Source organism: Panthera uncia, unplaced genomic scaffold (assembly GCF_023721935.1).
Source record: "Panthera uncia isolate 11264 unplaced genomic scaffold, Puncia_PCG_1.0 HiC_scaffold_1028, whole genome shotgun sequence".
Taxonomy (NCBI): Eukaryota; Metazoa; Chordata; class Mammalia; order Carnivora; family Felidae; genus Panthera; species Panthera uncia.
Window position 1 is genome coordinate 1 of NW_026057621.1, and position 9,528 is coordinate 9,528.

General features: G+C 50.6%; 1 long non-coding RNA gene across 1 annotated transcript; it reads right to left on the minus strand.

Annotated features, from left to right (window-relative positions):
* Nucleotides 1-7,627: 7,627 nt before the first annotated feature.
* LOC125916716 (uncharacterized) lies at nucleotides 7,628-9,528 on the minus strand. Its single transcript, XR_007456013.1, has 2 exons — nucleotides 9,230-9,528; nucleotides 7,628-9,115 (listed from the first exon to the last, which is right to left on the minus strand). It is a non-coding gene; the product is annotated as an uncharacterized LOC125916716 (long non-coding RNA).

Consider the following 9,528-nt stretch of genomic DNA (forward strand, 5'->3'; position numbering starts at 1 on the left):
CCCCCCCCCCCCAATATGACTGGCTGAGGTGCTTGCTGGGGACAAAGAGAAAGGGTGGTGGAAGAACACTCATCTTGTCATGTGACCAATCACAGCCGCGAGCACAGTTGTGGCCAAAGATGTCCTGTGTCTTACTTTGATATGGACTTTTGTACCTCATACTTATCTTTTTCTCCTCTCTCATTCTCATGCTACCAGGAAGTATTAATGTATAAATCATGGCTATTTCTGTAACTCAATATTAGGCTACAGGATAGCAGAATCCGAATCAGGAAACAAAGGCACATTTATTCAGAGATGGACAAGGGGGAACTTTGGGTTTCTTCTTTCGGTTCGGCTGTCGGAAGGATAGCTGAATCATACAATGTGAAAGCATGGTGCTCCGAATACCTTTACTTGGAAGTTAAATGTTGAAAAGGAGGTGTTTGGATGCAAAGCTGAGCTGACCAAGGGGTAGATTGTGCTGCGCTGGTTGTGGTTAACCCGGCGCCAGCACCATTCATTTTTAAGGCTGAGAACTCTATTTTCCAGAATCCCCTTTCCCTTAGGGTTTTGGGATAGAGCCAGCCAGAGAGAGAAAGTTGTAGGAGGTTTGGAAGATGGAGGTGAATCAGTCACAGTCAAGTATGTGGGTAAACAAGAGATCCACACTGGCTTCCTGGAGCACTACCCCTTTCATCACTGAATTCTGAGATGGTCTGTGGAAGCTTCTTGGAGAATCTTGAGACCCACCCACCTTGGTGCTTCAGGCTGAGGTCTTTAGCATGAGCTTCTTCGCTCTTGCAGATAGCTTCCATTACCTCTGTTCTTTTGGCTCTTCCCACACTCACGGAAGTCCCTGATTCTTTTTTTTTTTTTTTAAGTTTATTTACTTATTGAGAGAGAGAGAGAGAGGGAGGGAGGGAGAGAATCCCAAGCAGGCTCCGTGCTGACACTGCAATGCAGGGCTTGATCCCATGAACCACGAGATCATGACCTGAGCTGAAATTAAGAGTCGGATGCTCAGCCAACCGAGTCACCCAGGTGCCCCTGATTGTAACAATTTTTTACACAACTTTTTTAGTTTTTAAGTAATCTCCACACCTAATATGGGGCTCAAATCCATGACCCCAAGATCAAGAGTCAAACACTCTTTCAGCTGAGCCACCCAGGTACCCCTACAATGTAATTTTAGAACTTTTTTGTTCTTTTAAAAGAAACCCTGTACCCATTAATGGTCACTCCTCACTGCCTCTCTTGGCCCCAGTCCTAAGCAACCAATAATCTACTTTCTGTCTCCACAGGTCTGCCTGTTCTGGACATTTCGTAGCAATAGAATTCACAATATGTGATCTTTTGCAAATGGCTTCTTTCACTTAATATAATGTTCTCAAGATTTACTCTTGGGCACCTGGCTGGCTCAGTCGGTAGAACATGTGACTCTTGATCTCGAGTTTGTGAGTTCAAGCCCCATTCTGGGCATAGAGTTTCCTAAATAAACAAGCAACCCAGTAAATAAATAGCTTTTAAAAAGATTTACTCATATTGTAAATATGAGTAATTGTGATTTACTCATATTGTAAATATGAGTAATTGTGATTTACTCATATTGTAAATACTTCGTTCCTTTTTATGGCCAAATAGTATTCCATTGCATGGACATACAGCATTTGGTTTATCCCTTCATCACGTGGTGGACATTTGGGTTATTTCTACTTTGGGGCTATTGTAAATAATGCTGCCACGAACATTTGTGTATCTGTTTTTGTGTGGGCCTATGTTTTCAAAATTAAAAAATATTTTGTACTGAAAAACGATACTTTCCAAATGAAAAGACAATCTACAGAATGGGAGAAAATAGTTCCAAGTCACATATTTGATAAAGTGCTTACATCTAGAATATGCAAAGAGTTCTTACAATTCAATGATAAAAAAGTTAATAATCCAAATTAAAAATGGGTGAAGGCCAGGGCACCTTGGTGGCTCAGTCGGTTAGGCATCCGACTTTGGCTCAGGTCATGATCTCGCAGCTTGTGAGTTCAAGCCCTGCATCAGGCTGTCTGCTATCAACACAGAGACTTCTTGGAATTCTCTGTCCCCCTCTCTCTGCCCCTCCTCCTCTCATGCTCTCTCTCTCTCAAAAATAAACATTTTTAAAAAATAAAAATGGATGAATGGATAAAGAAGTTGTGGTTTATATACACGATGGAATACTGCTTGGCAATGAGAAAGAATGAAATATGGCCATTTGTAGCAACGTGGATGGAACTGGAGAGTGTGATGCTAAGTGAAATAAGCCATACAGAGAAAGACAGATACCATATGTTTTCACTCTTATGCGGATCCTGAGAAACTTAACAGAAGACCAGGGGGGAGTGGCAGGGGGAAGCAGAAGTTACAGAGAGAGAAGGAGGCAGACCATAATAGACTCTTAAATACTGAGAAGAAACTGAGGGTTGATGGGGGCTGGGAGGGAGGGGAAAGGGGGTGATGGGCATTGAGGAGGGCACCTGTTGGGATGAGCACTGGGTGTTGTATGGAAACCAATCTGACAATAAATTTCATATTCAAAAAATAATAAAAAAAAAACAAAAAATAATAAAAATAAAAATGGGTGAAGGAGTTCAACAGACATTTCTCCAAAGAAGATACACAAATGACCAATAAGCACAAGAAAAGATACTCAGCACCTGTTAGTAATCAGGGAAACGCAAACCAAAACCACAATAAGATACCGTTTCTCAGTCACCAGGATGGCTGTCGCCAAAAAGACAAACACTACTAAGAGTTCATGATATGAGGCAGAGCTGGAACCCTCACAGGTTGCTGGTGAGAATGTAAAATGTTGCAACAGTGTTTGGCAATTCCTCAAAAAGTAAAGAGAAGGCTCAGCAATTCTGCTCCTAGGTACATAACCGAAGAGAATTGAAAATATAGGTTCCAGGGGAGCCTGGGAAGCTCAGTTAAGGGTCCAGCTCTTGATTTTGGCTCAGGTCATGATCTCACAGTCCGTGGGTTCGAGTCCCACATTGGGCTCTGTGCTGACAGTGCAGAGCCTGCTTGGGATTCTCTCTCTCCTTCTCTCTCTGCCCCTCCCCCTGACTCTCTCTCACACACACAAAATAAACAAACATTAAAAAAAGAAATAAATGGGGCACCTGGGTGGCCCAGTCAATTACGCGTTTTACTTTGACTCAGGTCATGTGGTTCGTGGGTTCAAGCCCCACATCGGGCTCTCTGCTGTCAACATGGAGCCCGCTTCGGATCCTCTGTCCCCTTCTCTCTGCCTACCCTCCCCCCACCCCGCTCTCTCTCTCTCAACAATAAATAAAAAACATAGTTCCATACAAAACGGATACATAAATGTTCATGGCAGCATTATTCACAATAAATAGCCCCAAAGGAGAAATAACCCAAGTGTCCACCAAGTGGTGAATGGATAAATAAAATGTAGTATATCCACACAATGGAATATTATTTGGCCATAAAACAGAACGAAGCACTCATATACACCACGATATGAGTAAATCCACTCTCCCTATTTTTTCTTTTGGCATTTGTACTTTGGGTGTCATACCTAAAACACTATTAACTAATGCAAAGTTATAAAGATTATTCCTCTGTTTTCTCCTAACAGGTTTTTTTTTTTTTTTTTTTTGAGAGAGGGTACAAGCGAGTGAGGGACAAAGAGAGAGGGAGAGAGAGAATCCCACGAGGAACAGAGAAAGAGAGAGAGAAGCAGGGCTCACCCAAAGCGGGGCTCAAACTGACGACCTAAGAGATCATGACCTGAGCCACAGTCCGATCGATGTTTAACTGACTGAGCCACCCAGGCGCCGCTCTCCTCTTTTATACTTTCAGCTCCTCTATCTGGGTCTTTGATCCTCTCTCTGGCTCTAAGTTTTTGGACAGGACCCTTCCAGTGCAGTGATCGTGTTTTTCCCCCAGTGATTTTTGTTCAACCTTAGGCTGAAAAGCCCCTTCCCTGACCTCGATCCTTTCTACTCATGTACAAATTAACTTATCCAAGGCATTCATATTGTGATTCCTGAGGTGTTAGGGGCTGGATGTGTATATAATAGGTACAGTATTTGTCAAACCATCGTATTTATTGGGCAGCTGCTGTGTGCTTGCACGATGCCAGAGCTAGAAAGGTGAGTAAAATATGATAGTTGTCCTCAAGGAGCAAACACACAAGCTGGAGATTCATGCAGAAGTATTTATTTATTCAGTACTTTGTTTTATTTTAAGTAGGCTCCATGTCCAATGTGGGACTTGAACTCAGGACCCTGAGATTAAGAATCACATGCTCAGGGCGCCTGGGTGGCTCAGTCGGTTAAGGACCTGACTTCGGCTCAGGTCATGATCTCGTGGTCCGTGAGTTCAAGCCCCACATCGGGCTCCGTGCTGACAGCTCAGAGCCTGGAGCCTGCTTTGGATTCTGTGTCTCCCTCTCTCTCTGCCCCTCCCCCGCTTACACTCTGTCTCTCTCTCAAAAATAAACAAACATAAAAAAAAAAAAAAAAGTCATGTGCTCTACCGACTGAGCCAGCCAGGAGCCTCTGTTCAGCACCTTGAAGTGCCCAGCACCAAGCAAATAAGACATCCCTCTTTACTTTTATTTGCTGAATGGTGGCAATGAGTGCACAGGAGGGCACTAAATCCAGTCCAGGAGGAGGGGAAGTGGAGGAGGCAAGGTCTCTTAGAGGAAGTGATGACTGGCGGTCTTCCAGGATGGGTGGCAGTCGGCTGCTGAGGAAGGAAGGAGGCTAAGCCGACCTTCAGAGACGTGGCCCGAGGAGCAGAATGTACACTTCCTCAGTGGGCACCAAGCTGTGCGTGGGGAAAACAGCGCTCCTTCCACCCAGAGAGGGAGGGTGGAGGAAGCAAGTTCCGGGCCGTCTGAAGCCATCCCAGGCAGAAGGCTCGCTTCACCCACTTTACTGCATTGCCTAGAACACAGACCCTTAAATAATAAGACGTCAGATGCACAAACTCAGAGCCTCCCGGATGGTGTTCTGTACAGCAGAAGATGCAGACGTTCATTGTGGGAAGTCCACCGTTCTCCAGATGGTTTGGGGAGCTTTTCACCTGAGCATCACAAGAAATAAATTGAGTGCATGCCGGGAAATGCCATGTCTGCTGCACTCAGGCTGTGGGGGTGCTGCGTGGCAGGTCCTATAGGTCCAATTCTCCCTGAAGCGGCTGCTCTCCAGAAGCTGAACACAGCTAAAGGCAGGCTAAGGGAGGTGGCTGCAGATGTATAATGGTGCGGAGACCCAAAAGGGATGGTGAAAGCAGGTGAACGGTTGACAACTTCACCTTCCCCTACCGCCTGGTGCAGTAAGCGCTTGGCGCCCCCAAGGGCCCACCTTACTCTATGGCTGGAAGGCATTTGCTCCCTTCTCTGGCTTCTTTGCATTTTTCTGACCTCTTGGGGCAGCGGTGACTCACATGGATGTTAAAGTCAGTGGCTGTTCTCACAGCTGGAATATTGGTTGAGAGGGAGTAGGACTTCTTGATGGGGAGAGGAGAGGTTGGGAAACAATTTGATCTATTTCGGTCCGTAGATGTTTGAGAAACTTATGCTAGGAATTCTGGTTTGCAGAGTCCAAAAAAAAAAAAAAAAAAAAAAAAAAAAAGCTAGCGAAGTTTTTAAAGTGAAAGCTACCCGAGTCACGTATCATCTGAGGGCTGCTCATGCAGAAGGTCTGATCTACTCTTCGACATCAGAGGGGAAGTACAGGTTCCTCCCAATTCCAGAGCCTCTGTCCTACGTCACCTATACCGAGCAATCAGAGCCTGAGTGAGCCCCACCTGGGGTCAGCGGTGGGGCCGGGTGAAGCCTCGGTGTCTGATGGATTTGGTCTTGAAAGGCAGTGGGGCCAGCATGGGCTCCTGGGAACAATGTCACCTGAGGGGTTGGCAAGTCTGAGGCGCGGGAGGCAGAGCAGAGCCTCCAGAGATCGTGCACCTGTGCTTCCTGTGCTGAATGCCACCAGAAGGGGTCGTGAGCTCTGAGGTGTCTGGATTTGGCCCTTTGGCAGCATTTGGGGTGGTGGTGGCTGGTGGCGGAGGCGTGAGGAATTGGAGGGCCAGGCCAGTTAGCAGGATGGGAAGCTCCAGGAGGCGGGAATGAATGGGCGGCGGGAAGCCCGTCTGAGCCCGAGCCAGGCCCTGCAGCCTCTGCCCTTGGATGTCACCTACCCTTCCAGTGTGCTGTGGACAGAACTGCTGCGGGCACTGCCCACCCGCGGTCCCCATTCCCCCAACTGTGACTCCAGGGCTCCTCCGCCTGTACCTCTGCCTCTGCTCTCGTCCCACGGCCCTTTCTCAACGCTGCAGCTCAGAGCTCTTTGCAAAGTAGCTCGGGGTCACAGTGAGGGTAAGGTCCCGTTGCCCTCACCTGGAGCAGCAGCCACGCCGGACCCCACTCTGCTCCCGCTCCTGAGGCGGGAGCCACCGAACGCTGTGGGCTGTCTGACCACGTGCCGCTGCTCCCCCAGACCCCGACCGTTGGAACCATTCCCTTCCTTGACCTCACTGTTCGTTATGACTTCCGGACTCTGCATCTACTAAGTCCCAGGGAAACGGAGGGTCCTGTCTGTTCTCTCTGGGGAACACAGCGCCCACCCGGCACAGCGCAGGGTATACACAGCAGGTGGCTGTTTTACAGCTCATGGGTGAACGGGTGGAGTGTCTTGTTTTCGCATTTTAGGGTGTTGGAGAATGTTTTCAGGTGAAAGAAGGGCACAAGAGAAATGTGGATGAGGAAAGCCATGGGAAAGTGAAGGGTCACGGGACACCCATCCTTGTGGGCAGGGTGGACACCGTCAGGGGGCTGATATGAGGGAGGTGTGCCGGGGAAACGGCGCCACTGAGATCTGACCCCACACCATCATCTCCGTGTGTTCGTATCGCTTTCCTTGACTGAATGAGTCTGGGAAAAAAAGTCACTCACTCATCTGTTCACGTCCAACTTGTAGAAATACTATCTTACTTCCATCGAATTTGACAAAAGTAACAATCCTGCCCAGGGACAGGAGGACATTAACACTCACGCCTGGCCAAGCACCCCAGAGGCACTCATGTGGGGCCGGAAGGTGCACGGTTCGGTTCCCAGCTGCACACACAACCCTCGGAGCTTCCGGGAGTCACAGGAAATTTGACTCACATCCTGGGGTTGCCAGCTTTTTGTATTAAGGCCACCCCTGGCGTGCTGAGTAGAAGGCAAAATTCTCCCAGCATAGGGGCCTCTGCGTGGCTCAGTTAAGTGACCCACTCTTGATTTTGGCTCAGGTCATGATCTCGTGGTTCGTGGGTTCGAGCCCCACGTGGGGCTCTGTGCTGACAGCGTGGAGCCTGTTTGGGATTCTACTAAGTAAAAACTTAAAAAAAAATTCTCCCAGCTTAGATACAGTTCAGGGCCCATGCTGGCTGAGGCCAACTCTGGGCCTGGTTCCCGGAGCTCTCGGAGGCCTGCCCTCTCCCATCATGGCCACTTAGGGGTTTATGGCTGCCTTGGTCTGTTGCTGCTGTAAACAAACCCACCGTCCCCCTGGGAAGGACAATGGTGCCCTCAGTGGTCTCTGCCAACCCCAGCTGTTTGGGAGACCTGCGTGGAGGCTGAGCCCCGGGACCACAAGACTCGGGAGCAAAAACAGCTTTATTCAGATCTGTGGTCAGTTACAAACTTGGTTTGTTTTTTGGTCACAGGCCCCAGAATGCCATTATTCTGAGTTCACATCAAAACACAAAGCTCAACATTTAGTTTGGAAACTTAAAAAAAACCCAAAACACCCAAAACAAAGGTTTGGTTTCAAATCGTCGTTGAGATGTTCTCTCTGGTGCGTCCCCTGTAAGATGAATGCATGTGCTTGAGACCCTGTGGGGATGACTTTCGACAGAGAACATGAAATTGTTGTGTAGTATGAACATTCACGTGTCATCAAAAAGTTAGTGTCTTTGCACTCGATTCTACCGAAGGTACAAACAATGCCTTTGACCATCTTTGGTTGCAGCACCAGACGATGCCCAACTCCCATGGCCCAGCCACATCCCCTCTGCCCATGGGACAGGCGAGCCTGTCCCGGATGAGGCAGTGACGCTGGGCTGCCACCAAGCAACGTGCTTAATGGCTTGGGGGCCAGGAGGGAGCCGGAGGTGAAGCACTGTCCCACTGAGCATCTGTGCTCCTGGAGGATCTTTTCTTCTAGAAAGTGGAGCTGTAGGGCCCAGCCCCAGAATTGCTGGCAATGCGTGAAGAATGACCCTCACTTTGCCAGATGCGATGGCAAAATCTAGGTTTAGAGTTAGGAATCAGAGAACCATCCTCTAACTTTCTCAGGAACCTCTAGGGTTTTGGAATCTTCCCTGGAACCAGACACTGAGGGACCGTCCCGCTGTCGGCAGGGAGAGGAAAGGCACACCACCCTGCCAACCTTAAGGATGGCGAGGCCCCTCCTGGGCAGCACTGCCTCCCAGGCCTCACACAGCTAGACCCTGGGGCGTCAGGTTGGAGAGAGGCCCGGAGGTCCATTTCACTGCAGGGCCTGTGGCTGAGGGAAGCAGGGAGGACCGAGTGGCTGGGTCCGGCCCCGTCCTGTGACACTAACAGGCCCTTTGATGTCACTCCCTTCCTTGCCAAGTCTGGACCACACCCTTCCGGTTTCATCTCCTCTTACGCGTCGCATGGCTCCGTGGCTGCAGGAAAGTGGCCCCCTAGCTCGGAGGTGGCCTCTCAGGCTCGAGGGAGAGGCTGTGTGGCCCTCTGGCTGGCGGCCCTGCATCGGCACCCGGCCTGAGGTCAGAGATGGTGCAGCTTGCTGCGCTCGGTGAGCAGCGTCATGGCCACAGCGTAGAGGAGGTAGCCCAGCACGAGGAGCAGGGCGCAAGGGAGGGGCCCAATACAGAACAGGGAGGCCACGAAGAAGGCCAGAAGCAGCGAGAGCAGCGTCCGGTAGCTGCCCAGGAAGCGCAGGCTGAGCCGAGGGCCCCGGGGACGGCGGGCCGCACACCCTCGTGCCACCGGGCTCAGCAGGTGCCTGTCCGCCAGCCCAGGCTCCGTGAGGTGGTATCGACAAAAGCTGCCGAGGAAGTCGGCACGGGAACACAGGGCTGCCATCGGGCCTGCAAACTGGGCAGAGACAGAGGCACAGGGAGTGGGCGCGGGCAGGGCCGCACGCTGCCCCGGCCTCTCCCCGAGGGTGGCAGGACCAGAGGCGGGGGCGGCCCTCCCGCGTGCACTCACCCTGCGGTTGATGGCGGAGGACAGCCGGAAGAGCACGCGGACCAGGCTGGCGATCTCATAGCTCCGGATGGGCTGCAGCTCTGAGTCACCCTGGTACTCGACGTCAAACCTTCGCAGCCCATTGATGATCTAGAAGCAGCAAAGGAGGCGAGCCCCGGGTGAAACCTGGGCCGCGCGAGCAGCCCTGCCAACACACCTCTGCGACGCCTCCCAAGTGCGGTCTCCGCTGCCGGGCCTGCCGGGGCAACAGGGCTCGGAGGCTCGGCCAGCGGGAGCCACGGCCACGCCGCCAGGAGAGC